Source organism: Tupaia chinensis, unplaced genomic scaffold, assembly GCF_000334495.1.
Source record: "Tupaia chinensis unplaced genomic scaffold, TupChi_1.0 Scaffold145380_1, whole genome shotgun sequence".
NCBI lineage: Eukaryota > Metazoa > Chordata > Mammalia > Scandentia > Tupaiidae > Tupaia > Tupaia belangeri.
Window position 1 is genome coordinate 19672 of NW_006205241.1, and position 6294 is coordinate 25965.

At 50.0% G+C, this 6294-nt stretch overlaps 2 pseudogenes; one reads left to right on the forward strand and one right to left on the reverse strand.

Annotated features, from left to right (window-relative positions):
• Window positions 1-3146: 3146 nt before the first annotated feature.
• LOC102482389 (chromodomain Y-like protein 2) lies at window positions 3147-4781 on the reverse strand (annotated as a pseudogene).
• The window catches only part of LOC102482824 (transcription intermediary factor 1-beta pseudogene), a 2169-nt pseudogene continuing 654 nt past the window's right edge, over window positions 4780-6294 (forward strand).

Sequence of the window (6294 nt, forward strand, 5' to 3'; positions counted from 1 at the left end):
TCTTACAAAATGGATATTTCAACAGGTGAACATTTCTCCCTAGTACTGTTGATAAAACTACAAAATATCTTCAACAGATAATACCACACCTCTTTGTGCCATTAATGCTTTGCCTCCCTGTCCCTCCCCAGCTCCATCTTTTTTTACATCTGTTTGTCAGGCTCCGGCCCTCCTGTTCAACAAAGGGGCCTCTTTCTGGAGCTGTATCTTCATGCCCCTCCTGAACCCGTTTGTCTTCAGTCTCCACAGCAACAATATGAAGCAGGAACTGGGAGATGCTCTGAGGCTGCTCCAGCCCACTGCTGTGAGGAAACTGTGAGGGTCACAAGATAGAGAAAGCCTTCCTGTTACACTGAGGGACGAGACGCTAAGCAGTACTCAGATCAGTCCCTAGCAGAGCAGTGAAGCTCCAACAGCTGACTGGGGTTGGAGTCCAGCCCTGTTGGTTTGACAAACACACTGGGCATGGCCAGTCCGTGGTGTGGTGGTGAAGGCAGATAGATCCCACATGGCTGACTGTGCAGTTCAAGTCCTGGTGGCTGGAGAAACATGGTAGGTGTGTGTATGTGTCCAAACTCCCCAAAGGAGGGAGGAATGGAAGAAAAAGAATTGTGGGATCCTTTCTCCATTTTACTCTCTGTCTCTCTCTCTCTGATGAGCACACATGTCTTCTGGCAAAAATTTACTTTTAAATTAATAAAAAGAAAAACATTCCAGGCACACATGTGCATGCCCAAAATTCTCTTAGGATAGAGAAATGGAGGAGAAAAGACTGCAACATAACCTTGCCCCACTGGGGAGTGCTTTCTAACTGTCTGTCTCTCTCTGGCAAGGGTACACACTCTGCGTCAGTAGAAAAAGCAGGCATCATCACTGTTCAATTGTAAAATACAGGAGTTAGCCTATCTAGTCGTCCCTGCAGTTTTTCTTCAGTCTCTACCTCCCCAAGGAGAAGGCTATAATCCAACCGTTTGGGTTTAGGAATTGTGGTGATGATACATTTCCTTGGAGGTGGATGCAGGATTTGAGAGCATGCATGAAGTTCATGCAGGAGGTGACTCCTTTGCTTCCTCTTGTGTGTGTTAAAACCCTTCCACTGCTTTAGTCTCATACCAAGTTGCACACTGGGGATGCTGGCACAGAGATTCAGAAGTGGAGCCTTTCCCCCCAGACTGGGTGTCACAAGCAAACTAACCAGATCTTTGGCGCTGGGAAATCCAGCTCCAGATACTGCAATAATCGATGGTTCCTCGACTATCACTCAGCACTATTCTGTGACTCACAGCTCCTGTGAAAATGTCATGAAGGACTAAGGTCAAGACCAGTGAGATATTTGTACGTCCCTAGTTCTCAAGTCAAATTCTAATAGACTGCAAATACGAGACAACCATTCAACCATTCCTTTTAGAAATACCGTTAAAGGGCTGGATATAGTGTGGTGGCTAAGGCACTGGACTCACACATGGCCAACGGCAGTTAGAGAGCACTGGACCTGGTGGCTTGCTTTCTTATTTCACTCTCTCTTGCTGGTCAAAAGCCAAGAGGGATGTTAGGGCACAAATTCTAAGGGGACACTCTTCCACCCATCTTGGGGTGGGCAAGTGCAGGGTTGGCTGAGACCCGAGTGGAGGCTTCTCAGTGCTGCACAGAGGCCTCTCCACTGTGGGGCCCATAGCTCAGCTCTGTGCAGGGCTCGGGGTATACAAGGCAAACGCAGCTGCCATATTTACCTCTGGAATGTTCCTGCCGGCTGATCCTCCTTGTCCAGGGAGTGCTACGGCGACCCCAATCAACCACAAAAGTTGGTTCTTGATGCAAAATACAAGAGGTTTTATTTCTAGTGAGCTAGGACTTCACTCCAGGTCATGCAAGACACAATGGCAAGTGAAGCCCCGAACAAAGGAGCATTCAGGTTATATAGACACAAGTCCGTGGAAAGAATGAGGAAGTAAGATAAGGGGCTTTCTACAGGGAGCTAGCAAATTGCCCCGGGCTTCCACAACTTTAGCAGTTTATAATGAGAGCGGCATCAGCTTTAGTACAGAAGCGAAAAAGGCAAAGGTTAAAATTTATGTTTACAAAACAGGATAGGCACCATTTAATTTTATTCTTACATTCCCCCATTTTGCATTTTTGGCAAGGAGTTTTAATCATAAAACTTGTGTACCCATAAGAGTATTGGAATAAGTGTCTCGGCAGCACTCTGGGGGCATCAGGCAGCGGCCCAGGACGTGGGTCGCAATGCTTGGCCTTGCGGCGGTGGCAGCGGCCCAGCTGTTGGCGGCGAGCGCATTTGTGCCTGCGCGGTGAGTCACACGCCTTTTTTCCTTCCTGGGCTCTCCTGGTGGCGTGTGAATGGCGGCCTCGGCAGCAGCGGTGGCCTTAGCCACCTCTGGTAGCCCGGTCCGGATGAGGGTTTAGCAGGCGGCGAGAAGCACACTGCCACCTCTTCGGCCGTGGGCTCAGCCATGGCTTTGGCGTCTGCCTCAGCCTTGTCACCCATGGGGAGGCAGCGGCGAGGTGCTGGAGTTGCTTAACAAAACATTTCTAAATGTACAATATCTGGGTTTGTAAATCAGTCAATTGGGTTTTAAGACCAAGCCCTAATAGTCACACAGATCTGCATCAGAGAGGAGACTGAAGCCAGGTCTACACAATCATTTTGCTTATTAGTCTAGAAATTTCCTAAGATTGAACATCGCCTGGCACCTAATGGACACTTAACCAGAGAGATCCATGACAGCCAAGTCTCCAAATCAGAGGCACTGTGTAGACACAGCCTGAGTCAGAAGGATTGGGGGAAAGCAGTCTTCCCCTTCCTGGACCACGATGGTGCATTTCAGCAAGTGGGGAGAGGAAGTGGTACCTGGCAGAGCTCTGGGAAGAGAGAGCCCTCGAGAGCTTTCTGGCCAGCTAGGGTGGGTTTGTGGGAGAGGCCAGGTCTGCTGTGTTTCCCAACTGTTACACAAAATCAAACCAATGAGGAGCAACCAAAGGATACGAAGAAATGGACACAACCCTAGGTATAAAGAAACACCTTGACAAACTCCTTGGCCGGGGCAGACACTGGGCTCCGTTTTTCAAAACAGAAGGCAGAGATGAAAGTCAGGTGCCCTTGAACACTGGGCCAAGTGAGTCAGGGCTCTTCAGACTTCATAAATTTTGTCCTGCAGGTAGCTGAACAGGGAATCCAGGCCCTTGGAGGAACTCCAGAGTTCCTTGAGCATGAGGCATTCTTTTTCATTCACATTTTCTAGCACTGATTTCAGGAAGCTCCAAACAAGGCATTTGGACCCCTCCAACACCACGGCACTGCAGGACGCCATCTCCTTGACCCACAGCATGACCTCCTGGCTGAACATGGTGGGCCAGAAGACCTGGGACACCAGCCCTCGGCTGCATGCTTCCTGGGTGGTGAGCTTCCATCCGCAGAACAGCATCTCATTGGCCAGAGCCACACCCAGGATCTGGGGGAAGGTGTAGAATGAGCAGCCAGTGGGTGTGAGGCGGATGGTGGCATAGGGAGTCTGAAACCAGGCCTTCTCATTGGCCCACATGATGTCACAGAGGCGTAGGATGGAGGCACCCAGTCCCAGGGCCGGCCCATTGATGGCCACCACAATGGGTTTCTTAAACTGGATAAAGGCCTTCACAAAGTCCCTGATGGCTTCGGCAATCCGAGTGCTCTCCTTTCTTCGGTCACTGGACAACCGACCAATTAGTTAGGAGTAATCTAGGGTGCTGCAGAACACATTCCCCACTGCGCTGAGGAGCAGCAGTTTGCTGTCAACTGTGGCTGCATTGCAGAGTGCTCGCCGGACTTCCTACATGATCTCAGGTGTCAGTGTGTTGTTATCCGAGGTCTGGCTGGACAGCAAAATTTGTGTGAACTCTTCTTCTTTCCGCACGACAATATTTTGAAACCGACAGTTGCTTTCATTCTGGCGGATGCTGTACCTGAGCCTCTTGTCAAAGACATAGTCCTTCTCTGTTTCCAGCTTTCTCTTCGCAGGGCTGTGGAGTTTCAATTCCCCATTAGTCAGAGCAGAGTCGAGCCCGTTTTCTGCCAGTGCTGCATGGTTCACTTCACAATCACCCACATCTTGCTCTCCAACATGATCATTCAAGTCCAAGCCAGGCTGATGCGACCCGTTTCCAAAGTACCTCTCGTCCTTCTCAGAGCCGGCGTCCCCATTTTCCATCCCATTCTGAGCCTTTTTCAGGGGCATTATTTGCAAACCACTGGGGGTAGTCCTGTAAGACACCGTCTTGGCAGCTCGATCGCCCCTGCAGGGGGCTTGTCTGAGTACCCCTTCTTTGGCTTAGATAGGGGAGGGTTGATGCACTTCCGTTTATGGGAAGTCCCTTTGCTCTGCCCTGGCTCTGAAGGTCTATGGGCTAGTTTTTCACTCACTGGGCTCCAGCTGTCATGTAGGAACTTGGAGGTGTTAGACTGTTTCCCTGGCCTGATCCTCTTGTCCTTGGCTACGTGCAGCCCATTGAACTCATTGATAAACTCCTCACAGTGCAAGAGATGGTGTTCTGGCTCCTACATGTCCTTTGTGCTCCCATAGCCTTTCCACCGGATAAGATACTTCCATTTTTCTTTTTTATTTTTCCTCTTTTCTACAATCTTTTCAATACTCTTTCACAGAGCAATGAGCATCATTTCCTGCTGTTCCCTGTTGACAGCTCTTTTAAACCGGAGTGTGTTTTGCCTTTCCATCCCTTCAACATGGCTTCTGAGGGAGGTGTTACTCGTAAAGGTCCCCAGAAGCCATGCTAGGCTGCGGAACTTGGCTCACCGGGTGTGTGCCTCTGCTCGCTCGTGCCCTCCCTGCGTGTGCACGTGGGGGTCAGCCAAGTCTCGAGATGGTGAGTACACTGTATATTGCAACGTGTACAAGCATGAACCCCTCGTGCTGTTTTGTGAGAGCTGTGACATTTTTACCTGCCAGGACTGCCAGTTTAATGTCCACAAAGATTACCAGTACCAGTTCCTGGAGGATGTGGTGAGGAACCAGTGCAAACTCCTGGCCTTCCTGGTGAAGCGCCTTGGGGACAAAAATGCCACCCTGCAGAAGAACATCAAGGAGGTCCGCAGCTCGATCCACCAGGTGTCTGATGTGCAGAAGTGTGTGCAGGTGGATGTCAAGATGGCCATTTTGCAGATCATGAAGGAGCTGAATAAGCAAGGCCGAATGCTGGTCAATGATGTCCAGAAGGTGACAGAGGGGCAACAGGAGGGCCTCGAGCAGAAGCACTGGACCATGATCAAGATTCAGAAGCACCAGGAGCACATCCTGTGCTTTCCCTCTTGGGCTCTGGAGAGTAACAACAACACAGCACTGCTGCTGTCCAAGAAGTTGATTTACTTCCAGCTGCATCAGGCTCTCAAGATGATTGTGGATTTTGTTGAGCCACATGGTGAGATGAAGTTTCAGTGGGACCTCAATGCTTGGACCAAGAGCGCAGAGGCATCTGAGAAAATTGTGGCAGAGCGTCTTGGCACCAACTCAATAGGCTCTGCACCCATGGCCCCTCCAAGAGCCCCAGGACCTCTGAGCAAGCAGGAGTCTGGAAGCAGCCAGCCCATGGATGTGCAAGAAGACTATGGCTTCGGGTCAGATGATTTTACACAAGTGCAGAGCCCCATGCATCAGGCGTGAAGTGGTCCTGCTCGAGTGAGGGCGAGGTGAGCGGCCTCATGCACAAGGTGCCACATGTGAGCCTCGAACCCCTGGATCTGGACTTTACAGCTGACAGCCAGCCACCCACCTTCAAGGTCTTTTTAGGCAGTGCCGGGGACCAGCCTCGGCGTGGGTGGGTTATTTCGATAAAGGCGGCGAAGGTGAACAGAAGACAGAGGCCTTGATGCCTTTTCATGCACGTCCTATGCCAGACACCCTTCAGAGGTCGCCCTCTGAGGAGTGACAACTGCTAGGAATTATCGTGCCTTTTTATTGAAAATGTGTTACATACAAGTAAATGGGAGAGGGGCTAGTGTTTCAATTAACAGCTCATAAAGTTTTTAACAACAAAGAACATAGATTCTATTTAGGGTTGGATTAAGGGTGGGTCTAGTGCAATTCAGGGTTTGATTAAGGGTGGGTCTAGTGCAGTTCTTATTCAGGGGTGGATTAAGGGTGGGTCTAGTGCAATTCTTCAATTGTAGGTGGGTCGCCATGGAATGCAGTTTTAGGAAAGCGGTTTCAGAAAGCAGAGGTGATTATCAGTTGATGCAGTGTAACAGCCATCTTGTGATTACTGGGAATGGTGCTGAGAAAAGAAAAT